Here is a 12575-nt window from a genome sequence, read left to right on the forward strand (position 1 = left end):
AAGCAACATAATCAGCAAATTTTGGCAATGTTGCATAAAAATTGAAATTTTACTCACTAAAATACCCTAAAAGCTACCACAAGGTTATCTTGACCCTTAGCATATACCTTATGCACACTAACACTAAAAAACTAAAACTTTTACTCAAAAAATCTCAAAAACAAATTAAACACAATATGAATATGTAAAAACTAAGAATTAAGCAATTCAAAACAAACACATTCTACAGATGACATTGTGCATTCTATGAAATGAAAATAAACCTATGCTAATACTCAAGCAATTACATCAGCAACATCTAAAGCTCCTATTAAGCATCCAAAATTTGCATCTACAAAATGAATAGCAACACCTAAAGCAACATGAACAATAACATGAATGACAACCAAAATATTTGTTTTCAAACAAAGAACACCATATATAAACCAGAAAGTCAAAATTTCAGCAGACATATTTAGCACACTAATAAAGCTTAAATCACTCCAAAATATCAAAGTTAATCCTCATTCAAGTTGCAATCAACAAAAATACACAATAGCATGCATGGGACATGTTTCATCACTCAACTTCCTTTTATCAGCATTTTGACACAAATTGAAGAAAATTACTAAATACAAGGACACAAAAGTGCAAAATTTCTTCCTTTAAACTGCTGCACTTCAATTCTTGTCCTTTGCAACAATTTCCAATTTGCCCAATCTTTATAAATAACCTAAAAAAGATAAACAAATGTCATTTTTGAGTTGAATGGAGTAAAAACTAAAATAAAATTTGAAAATTTTAAAGCTCAAATAAAAGAAAAATAATCAAACTAAAAAGATAAGCTTGGGGTGCATCCCAAAAAGTGCTAAATTAAGGTATTTAGCTTGACCTTCCACTTTAAATTACTTTAAAACCCCCATCAGGGGAACTAAACCATGAAACTTACACTACTTTTTCAGTGGGCTATCCAACAACACAATACTTAAGTCTTTGCCCATTGACCTTGAAAGTCCCTAAAGTTCCATTCTATTTTAACAGCCCCATATGGATAAATCTTTGTGACTATATAAGGGCCTGACCATCTTGACTTTAATGTTCTAGGAAACAACCTCAACTTGGAGTTAAACAAAAGAACTGAATCTCCTTAAATTTTTTCCTTCTAATATGCTTATCATGTCATTTCTTGGTTCTTTCCTTGTAAAGCTTGGCATTATCATGAGCATCAAGTCTTAGCACCTTAAGTTTATTCAATTGCAGCATTCTCTTTGCTCTAACAACTTTCAAATCAAAATTCAGTGTCCTTATGGCCCAATATGCTCTATGTTTCAACTACAAAGGCAAGTGACAAGCTTTCCCATTAAATAATCTAAAAGGGGTGGTATGAATGTGAGTTTTAAATGTTGTTCTGTAAGCCCAAACAGCATTATCTAATTTTATTGACCAATCCTTCCTCGAACTACTCATTGTCTTTTCAAGAATCCTCTTTAACTTCCTATTTGAAATCTCCACTTGGCTACTAGTTTGTGGATGTTATGGTGTTGTAACTTTATGCTTAACTCCATATTTTTACAATAATCTCTCAAATTGATGGATGCAAAAGTGTGAACCTCTATCGCTTATAATGGCATGTGGAGCTCTAAATCTTGTAAAAATGAATTTCTTGAGAAATTTAACTGCAACCCTAACATCATTGGTTGGAGATGGTATAGCTTCAACCCATTTGCTTACATAATCTACTCCAACCAAGATATACTTATTTCCAAACGATGATGGAGAATGTCTCATAAAGTCAATACCCCACACATCAAATAATTCAACTTCCAATATGTTTTGGAGGGGCATCTAATCTCTTTTAGAGATATTTTCTATCCTTTGACATCTATCACAAAAACTCACAAAATTTCTCACATCTCTAAAAATAAGTGACCAAAATAACCTTGCTTAAATTACCTTTGCTGTAGTTTTTGAAATACTTATATGACCTCCATAAGGTGAAGAGCAATCACTAATTACATTTTCTATCTTCTCATTAGCTAGACATCTCCTAATCAGGCCATCTCCACATCTTTTAAATAAAAATGGTTCTTCCTGATCATAATCTTTCACATTAAAAAGAAATTTCTTCTTCTGCTGCCATGTCAAATCAGGTTGAAGGACTCTACATACCAAATAATTCACAAAATCTGCATACTAAGGGATTTTTGCATTAATGGTTGCTAGAAGCTGCTCATTAGGAAAATAATAATCTATTAGAAGTTCCTTCACCAAATTTTCTCCTTGTTCTTGCCTCAATCTGGACAAATGATCAGCCACTACATTTTCCACTCCTTTCTTATCCTTAATCTCCAAATCAAACTCTTGAAGGAGTAACACCCATCTTATCAACCTAGACTTAGCCTTTTTCTTCTGTAAAAGGTATTTGATACTGCATTATCTGTGTACACTATTAATTTTGACCCCACATGATAAGACATAAATTTCTCTATTGCAAATGTTACTGCCAAATTTTTTTTTCTATGGTAGCATAATTCACTTGAGCATGATCCAGGGTCTTACTTACATAATACATAGCATACACTTTCTTATCCTTTCTTTGTCCTAAAATAGGCCCAATGGCATAGTCACTCGTATAACACATGAGCTCAAAAGGTAATGACCAATCAGGTGGCTGCATAATAGGAGCAGATATCAAAGCCTCTTTTATCCTACAAAAAGCGTTCATATAATCAGTATTAAAATTAAATTCTATATCTTTACTCAAATAAATTAGTGAGAGGTTTAGAAATCTTAGAAAAGTCTTTGATGAATCTTCTCTAAAATTTAGCATATCCCAAGAAACTCCTCACTGTTTTCATAGATGTTGGGGGTGGCATTTTCTCTGTTACTTCTACCTTTGCCTTATCTACTTCAATACCCCCTCTTTGATATAAGATGTCCCAAAATAATTCATTCTTGTACCATAAAATGGCACTTTCCTAATTTAAAACTAAATTAAACTCATCACAGCTCTATAAAACCTTAAATAAGTTAGATAAATATTCATAAAAGGATTTACCATAAATAGAAAAATCATCTATGAACTCTTCTTTTATATCATCAATAAAATCAGAAAAAAATGAAAATCATACATCTTTGAAATGTAGCTGGGGTATTACATAATCCAAATGGTATCCTTCAATATGCAAAGATACCATAAGGACATGTAAAGATAGTTTTATCTTGATAATCTAGGTGAATAGGGATTTGAAAGAACCTTAAATACCCATCCAAAAAGCAAAAATAAGAACGATGAGCCAATCTCTCAAGTATCTGATCTATAAATGGTAATGGAAAATGGTCCTTCCTTGTTGTACTATTTAACTTCCTATAATCTATACACATTCTCTAACCAATTACAGTTCTAGTAGGTATCAGTTCATTATTTTCATTTTTCACTATTGTGATGCCACCTTTTTTGCGTATAACATGAATAGGACTTACCTAATTGCTATCAGAAATAAGGTAAATGATACATGTATCTAGCAACTTCAAGATCTCTATTTTCACAACCTCTTTCATATTTGGATTCAATCTTCTTTATGACTCTCTAGTGGCTTTGTGATCATTTTCCAATAAAATTTTATGCATGCACACAAAAGGATGTATTCCTTTAATATCATCAATGGTATAACCAATTATCCTTCTATGTTCACAATTATTCAAATTAACACTAATAATCACAAGATATGTAGAATTTTGACCAAGAAAAGCATACCTGAGATTTGTTGAAAGAGGTTTCAACTTTACCTTTAGTGCTTCACTTTCTTCAAGAATAGGTGATGAAGTAGCATCTTGCTTTAAATATTCAATTTTCCCAGCACTAACTATAGGTAAAACTGAATTTCCTTCCAAAACTTGAGCATATTCTGTAGCTTCTATAATTTCATCCCCTTTAGTGATGTTGTGGACCAAACAAGCTTCCAAGGGATCTTCAGGATGTTGCTTTCTAAACACTTCTTCAACCAACTCATCTATCACATCCACTCTCAAGCATAAATCCAAGTCATCTTTCTTTTTCATTGTTTGAGACAAATTAAACTCAACTTTTTCTTCCCTAACTTCCAATGTAAGCCTTCACTTTTAACATCAATCACAGCCCCAACAATAGCAAGAAAAGGTCTAACGAGAATAATATGAATGTGTGCATCCTCCTCCATCTCTAATACCATAAAATCCACTGGTATGAAAAACTTCCCAACTTTCAGGGGCATATTCTCAATCACCTCAACTGGAAATTTAATAGACATATCTGCTAGCTGTAGTGAAATGGTGGTAGACTTCATTTCTCCAATCTTCATTTTCTCATAAATGGACAAAGGCATAAGACTAACAATGGCTCTAAGATTACATAAAACTTTATCTACACTGACATCTCCAATGTGTCATGGTATTGAAAAGCTACCAAGATCCTTTAACTTGGGTGGAAGTTGGTTTTGCAAGATAGCACTGTTTTCTTCTGTAAGAGCTATTATCTCAAATTCTTCAAACTTCCTCTTGTTATAGAGGATCTCTTTCAGAAACTTAGCATATGAAGGCATTTGTGCTAAAGCATCAGTGAAAGGAATACTCACATGCAAAGACTTTAAACCCTCTAAAAACTTCCCAAATTGTTTATCCAACCTTATTTTCTGAAATCTCTATAGGAATGGTAAAGGTGGAATGTTAGCCTTAGGTGCCACATATTCAAGTTCTTCCTTTTCACTCTTCTTCTTTTGACTTTCCTTTTCTTCCACTGAAATATCTTATTCAACCTCAACTTCACCTTCAGCTTCTTTATCTCCCTCTTTAGTTTTCTCTTCCTTTACTTTCACTTCAACTTTTTTGTCTCCACTCTCTAATACTTTGCCACTTCTTAATGTGATAGCCTTGTAATGCTCCCTTGAATTTTCTAGTTGGCTAGGAAGCTTCCTAAATGCTTTACTGAGTTGGCTAGGAAGCTTCCTAAATGCTTTACTAAGTTGGCTAGGAAGCTTCCTAAATGCTTTACTGTTTAAAGAGCTTACTTATTGAGCTATTTGATTCTCTAACATCTTATTATGCATTTTCATTTGATCCATTCTAGATGTTAATTGAGAAGTCATATCTTGCTGACATTGATGGCTTACTAATAAGGTCTCAAGCATAGCTTCGAATCTAGTTGTCTTGTCTAGTTGTGCTTTTTATAATGGTGGTGGTTGTTGTTATGGAGCAGTAGGTGCATTTTGAGTTTTAGGAATTCCAGGAAGAGGCCCTCTATTCTGCAAAAATTCATGTTATTGTTGATATACAGGAGGTTACTGAAAATTCTTATGTTGTCCTTGTCTACCTCCCCAAGAAAAATTAGGGCGATTCCTCCATGCTGGGTTATATGTGGCAGAAAATGGATTGCCAACTGCCTTCTAATTGTAGTTCCTCACATAATTTACTTATTCACTTGAAAAGTCTTGACCAAAAGAAGAAAAATTAGTAGCACAATTCACATTTGCAGCTCTAACATCTGCTGCATTACTTGACCCTCCAACTGAAGCATCTACTTTCATGCTCAGTTTATCCATCTTCCTTATTAAAGCATCAAACTTTGCATTAAACATATTCATACCATCTAGCTCAAACATACCAACTAGTTTCTTTATCTCATTCCTCTCACAACTTTACTGGTAGTTATTATAAGCAATTTTGTCTAAATTAGAAAAAGCTTCATCTTTAGATTTCTCTATAAGATTACCTCTAGAAGATGCATCAATTGTACTTCTAATAACTGGAGAAACACCATTGTAAAAGTGCTAGATAAGCATCCACTTAGGAGTCCCATGGTGTGGATATCTCCTTTGTAAATCCTTATATCTCTCCCATGCTTCATACATGCTCTCATCATCTCTAAGTTTGAAAGAAGTTAGCTCATTTCTTAGCTTAGTAATCTTGCTTGGTGGCAAATATTAAGCTAAGAAGTCTTGAGAAAGTTCATCCCATATGGTTATATAACCCAGTGGCAAAGAATATAGCCACTCTCTAGCTCGATCCTTCTGAGAAAAAGCAAAAAACCTAACTCGAATTGCATCATCAAAAACTACATTTATCTTCAACATATCACCGATTTCAAGAAAATGTGCCAAATGCACGTGTGGACTTTTACTTGGACTTTCCCAAATTGTGATTGTTGTACCATCTGACAAAGTGCAGGCTTCAATTCAAAGTTATTTGCTTCTACTCTAGGCCTTATGATGCTTGGCATAAAATCCCCAATGTGGGGATAGGTATGATCCTTCACAAAATGGTTGTTAACATTATTGTTGTTGTTAGCCATTGCTTCTTCTTGTTATTGCTCTTTTTCTCTTTCTTGTTGTTGAGCTCAAATTCAGATTTTTTTTTTCTCTTAGCTTTGACTCTTAAAGCTTTAACTATTTTCTCTATCTCTAGATCAAAGAATAAATTGATTTTTTCACTTTTAGCTCTTCTCATAAAATAAGAGTACCTGAAAAAAAAATCTCAAAGAAAAATCAGAAATACAATTACATGCTCAAATTAACTAAACAATTAATCATTCAATATCAAACAAAAATCAAATCCCTAGCAACAACACCAAAAACTTGATATGGTATTTGCAAGTATATGGGCTATATCTAGTAATGAAGTGATAAGTCAAGTATTGTTCCCATGAGGATTTGCGTTTGAATAACAAACTATGAATGGGGAGATTATTTGGGCTAATGATAATGGAAGTAAAGTGCAAATGTAAATAAACTTGATGAAATTTGTTGTCCCTTGTAGCAACCCAAGAGGGGGGGTGAATTGGATTCTAATTGCAAAATTAAAGACTAAAAGATATTTAGACATAAAGAAGAGTAGAGGAAGAATGATGACACAAGAAATTTATAGAGGTTCGACTATCCTAAGCTTACGTCCTCTCCTCAAGGCCCTCCTTAAGAGTTAACTCTACTAAAATTCTTTTTTGAGTGAAGAATAAACCCCTTACAATCACCACAAGAGTAAACCCTTACTCTTTTATAAATCCCTTTACACTCAAGAGCTATTTAAAGCTCTATCACGCTCAAAATTACAATAAGTGCTCATAACAACCTTGAATGAAATCTCAGAACAAAGAATTTACAACTCAAATATCAAGTTCTCAATATTAACTATGGTAGCTCAAGTTCTAGAGACAGAAAATGAAGAAAATCTTTAGAACACAATAAATTTCCAAAAAGATTGTTGTTGTAACCTTATTTCCAGTCATAAATTGTGCATATTTATAGTTTTTGCAAGAAAATAACCGTTGGGGGTGCATTAAATACTAAACTAGCCATTTAACCACCCAAAGCTCTGTTTTATCGAGTTGTAGAAACCTAGGTTCGGCTGTCAAAGTTATTTACTTCGGCTACTGAAGGTTGGAATGCCAAAAAATAGCTTTTGAAAAGTCACTTTCGGCTGTCGAAGTTCCCACTTTCAGTTGTTGGAATGCTCTCTGAACAAAATGGCTTTTAACACTAAAAAATCATGATTTAAAGAATGAACTTCGGCAGCCAAACTTCCCACTTTCGGCTACTGAAGTGGTCTCTCGACAAAAAGTGTCAAAAGGGCACTTAGGCTTTGGAAATGTGTAACTTTTTTACTGGAACTCGGATTTTCGATCCATTTGAATCGTTGGAAAGCTAATTTGATAAACTTTTCAATGAAAATACTTTCAAAAACAATTTACATTTCTTAAATGTGAAAATTTTATTTTACTCTCCCTTGGTCAAGAAAATGTTATAAGTAAAGACACTAAGAAATTAAGAGTTTTAAAAAAACTCATAACTTTTTGATCCGAACTCAGATTTTTGATCCGTTTGAATCATTGGAAAGCTAATTTAATGTATTTTGAAATTAAAATACTTTTCAAAATTAATTTTGCATTTTTGAAAAATTTATTTAATTTTCCCTTGATAAAGAGTTAGGTGAAAACTAAGTTGAACAAGATATTTTTAGTACCACCTATACTTGAGCCAACACAATTAATTAAATGAGATTTACAAAATATAAAATAAGTAAAAGTTACATTATAGGGTCCCATAAATAGTTGCTTCCTTATCTTGCTCTTCTTTAACCTTAATTTGAGGCAATTTGGCAATTTTGAATGTAGGGCCTACAAACTCAACACAAACACTTCCAAAGTATATTAGTAGCACACTAATTGTTTATTATTATCAAAACATGGGTTAAGAAACCTAGGTCCAGCAATCTCCGCCTTTTTGATGATGACAAATAATTAGTAGATGAGGAAAATTAAGCACAAGTGATATGCGTGTTTTTCAGAAATTCTCCCCCTTAATGTATTCCCCCTTTCAAAAACAGTTTGTGCCTTAATAAATAGAATTTGGAGAGCACATAAGAGAGGCTTTAACTCAATGAATGCAATGCCATGAGTCCTAGGTGAATGATGATGCAAAGTCATTTCTATATGAAAAACAATTCAGAATATGTATCAAAGGATTACCAAGAAGCATCTCATAAGTATACCCAAAACATGTATCCCACTAAATCATCATTTATATATCATGTTTAAGGCCTAAAATTTGGAACTATTCATCCACTAGCTAATTCATCCACTAGCTATATATCTCCCCCTTTTGGCATCATCAAAATACACTCTAGAAGGAAAGACAAACAAAAGTTATGGCATCCTTCAAAGGCGTACCACCATGCCAAAAGATATAAGAACATATGGCAATATATAAAGATTACAAGAACACTTCATATAATGGCAAACTTACAAGGTGCAATTCTAAGACAATGCATAGCTTATTGGATTTGAATTCTATCATGAATACAACTATATTGTTTAGACACTCAAACCACATATCTAGTGTATGCTCAATCTAGAGGTAGCATAAACAGCTATTGTCAAGAATAGCTTACAAAGAGCCAAGAAGACTTCAATACAAATTTACTAATTTCACTTGCATAGGACTTGTAAAACCATCAAGGAGTCTATTCAAAGCAATAATAGAATTTTGGCAAATAACCTTCATAGAACAATAAAGGAGAACAATCTAAATTAATGAGGAATGGTAATGTGATCATATGGCAGCTAAAAATAAGAAACCGATATTTTATTTATGTGAACAGTAATGTAAACAGTAAATCACAATCTCAAGCAGGCCTAATTCTCTCTTAATGAAATTAAACCTATCTTCACACAAAGGTTTTGTAAAGATATCAGCTAATTGGTGATGTGTATTAACAAACTCAATAACAACATCACCGTTCAATATATGATCACATATAAAATGATGTTTAATGCCTATATGCTTGGTTCTAGAATGTTATATGGGGTTCTTAGTCAAATTGATTGCACTTGTGTTATCACATTTAATAGGAATGTGATCAAGAGATACTTTGTAAAGATATCTCTTAATGAAATTAAATCTATCTTCACACAAAGGTTTTGTAAAGATATCAACTAATTGGTGATGTGTATTAACAAACTCAAGAACAACATCACCGTTCAATATATGATCACATATAAAATGATGTTTAATGCCTATATGCTTGGTTCTAGAATGTTGTATAGGGTTCTTAGTCAAATTGATTGCACTTGTGTTATCACATTTAATAGGAATGTGATCAAGAGATACTTTGAAGTCTCTCAATTGTTGCTTGATCCAAAGTATTTGGCTACAATAAAGACCCGCAGCCACATATTCGACTTCGACCATGAAAAGTACAACTGAATTTTATTTCTTGCTACACCAAGAACCTAAAGAGTGTCCTAGGAGTTGAAAAGTACCTGAGGCACTCTTCCTATCAAGGATGCTTCTAGCAAAGCCAGCATCTGAGTAGGAACATAAATCAAAGGATGTATTTCTAGGATACCATAGACCTAAATGCAATGTACCATTCAAGTATTTGAGAATACATTTAATAGCATGCAAATGAGACTCTTTAGGACATGATTGAAAACGTGCACATAAACATACGAAAAACATAATGTCTGGCCTACTAGCTGTGAGATATAAGAGACTACCAATCATACCTTTATAGAGCTTTTCATCAACTGGTTTTCCTTTTTCATCCTTGTCAAGTTTGGTGTTTGTGCTCATTGGAGTTCTACTTGGCTTGCTATTTTGCATTCCAAACCTCTTGATCAATTCTTTGGTGTACTTGGCTTGGTTGATGAAAATGCCATCCTTAGCTTTCTTGATTTGAAACCTAAGGAAGAACTTGAGTTCTCCCATCATGCTCATCTCAACCTCACTCTTCATAGTATTAGCAAACTCTTCACACAAACACTCATTAGTAGCACCAAATATAATATCATCAACATATATTTGTACTACAAGGATATCATTTACATGACTTTTAACAAAAAGAGTTGTATCAACTTTTCCTTTTGAAAAACCATTTTGCAAAAAAAAGTTACTAAGCCTTTCATACCAAGCTATAGGAGCTTGTTTCAAACCATACAAGGCTTTAATCAATTTAAAAACATGGTTTGGAAAATTATGATTTTCAAAACCAGAAGGTTGCTCAACATATACCTCCTCATCAATAAAATCATTTAGAAAAGCACTTTTAACATCCATTTGAAAAAGCTTAAAATTCATGTATGATGCATATGCAAGCAAGATTCTAATGGCTTTTAATCTAGCTACGGGGGCAAAGGTTTCATCATAGTTAATGTCCTCCTCTTGGCTATAGCCTTTGGCTACTAACCTAGCTTTATTTCTAGTTATGTTTCTATCCTCATCTAATTTATTTCTAAATACCCATTTAGTGCCTATGGATGGATGGTCCTTTAGCCTACAAACTAAGGTCCAAACCTTATTCCTTTCAAACTGATTGAGTACCTCTTGCATTGCAAGTACCCAACTCTCATCATTAATGGCCTCATCTATGCCCCTAGGTTCTATTTGAGAAATGAATGCAAGGTTATTACATATATTTCTAAGAGAGGATCTAGTTGTTACTTCTTTTGATGTATCACCAATGATTAGGTCTTTAGGATGATCCTTCTTGAATGTCCAATTTTTGGGTAGATCTTGTTGAACTTCTTGATATGGAACTAGTTGACCTTATTACTCTTGAAGCTCAACTTGATTAACTCCCAAGTCCTTCAAAGGATCTTCCAAGTGTTGATCATGATTTCCACTACATTGAGGATCTTCAAGAGTTAACTCATCAAGATTACCTACAATATTATCATCACAAGAAAGATCCTTTCTGGGACCAAAGGGGTTAGCTTCATCAGTTTTGGAGCTAAATTTATCTAAATTATCTTTGGTATTTAAAATGAACCATTTACAACTAAAAAATCTAAAATAACCTATTTTAGGTTTCTTGCCATTCCATAGCTCATAAGGGGTTTTCTTCAAAATAGGTCTAATCAAAACTCTATTTGAAATATAACAAGCCGTATTAATGGCTTCCACTAAAAAATAAGTAAGCAACTTATATTCATTTAACGTAGTCCTCTCCATGTCTGAAAGAGTTCTATTTTTTGTTTCAACAACACCATTTTGTTGAGGAGTCCTAGAAGAAGAAAAATTATGAGTGATCCCTAATGAGTTACAAAACTTATCAAATTTCTCATTTTCAAATTCTCTACCATGATCACTCCTAATAGAAGAGATTTGAAAAACCTTTTCATTTTGAACCCTTTTTGAAAATCTCTCAAAAATATCAAAACATTCATCCTTATGAGCAAGGAATACAACCCAAGTATACCTAGAGTAGTCATCAATAATCACCAAGGCATAATATGCACCACCTAAGCTAGCTACTCTAGTAGGACCAAACAAATCCATATGCAACAATTGAAGGGGTCTAGAAGTAGATACCTTATGAATAGATTTAAAAGAGCTCTTAACTTGCTTACCCATTTGGCATGCATTACACACCTTATCCTTTTGAAACTTGATCTTTGGTAGCCCATCAACTAGCTCATCCTTGTTCAAGTTTGTAAGAAGGTCCATGCTAGCATGTGCAAGCCTTCTATGCCAAGTCCAAGAGTCATCACTAATAGAAACAAAGCACTTAACATCTTTGTTGGACAAAGCATGCAAATCGATAACATAAATATTTTCAGTTCTTTCACGAATAAACAACATTTTCTTATCACTCATCCTAGACACAAAGCAAGATTTGGACTCAAAAACAACTCTATAGCCCTTATCACATAATTGACTAACACTAAGCAAATTATGTTTTAAACCATCAACCAAAAGCACTTTGTCAAGAATAGGGAAATTTTCCTTACCAACCTTACCTATTCCCATAATTTTACCTTTACCATTATCACCAAAAGTCACTTGCCCACCTCCATCTTTCTTTTCAAGTGAAAGGAAGAGATTGGCATTTCTAGTCATGTGTCTTGAACATCCACTATCCAAGTACCACTTGCTTTCAAGCTTTGAGGATTTCAAGCACACCTACACATGATAATTCAATTTACTTTAGGTACCCAAATGTACTTGGGTCCTTGGCGATTAGTAGTTTCATCATTAAAATCAAATATTCTACCATATCCAAGATGAATTTTCCTAATAGCACACTTATAATTGGTGTGACCAAACTTGCCACAATAGTAACAATGACCA

At 33.3% G+C, this 12575-nt stretch overlaps 1 non-coding gene across 1 annotated transcript; it reads left to right on the top strand.

The window, feature by feature from the left end:
* Positions 1-5805: 5805 nt before the first annotated feature.
* Positions 5806-5912, top strand: LOC131171700 (small nucleolar RNA R71). The gene has a single exon (XR_009142358.1). It is a non-coding gene; the product is annotated as a small nucleolar RNA R71 (small nucleolar RNA).
* The last annotated feature ends 6663 nt before the right edge of the window (positions 5913-12575 follow it).

The sequence above is a fragment of the Hevea brasiliensis genome, chromosome 12 (genome assembly GCF_030052815.1).
Source record: "Hevea brasiliensis isolate MT/VB/25A 57/8 chromosome 12, ASM3005281v1, whole genome shotgun sequence".
In the NCBI taxonomy this organism is placed as follows: Eukaryota; Viridiplantae; Streptophyta; class Magnoliopsida; order Malpighiales; family Euphorbiaceae; genus Hevea; species Hevea brasiliensis.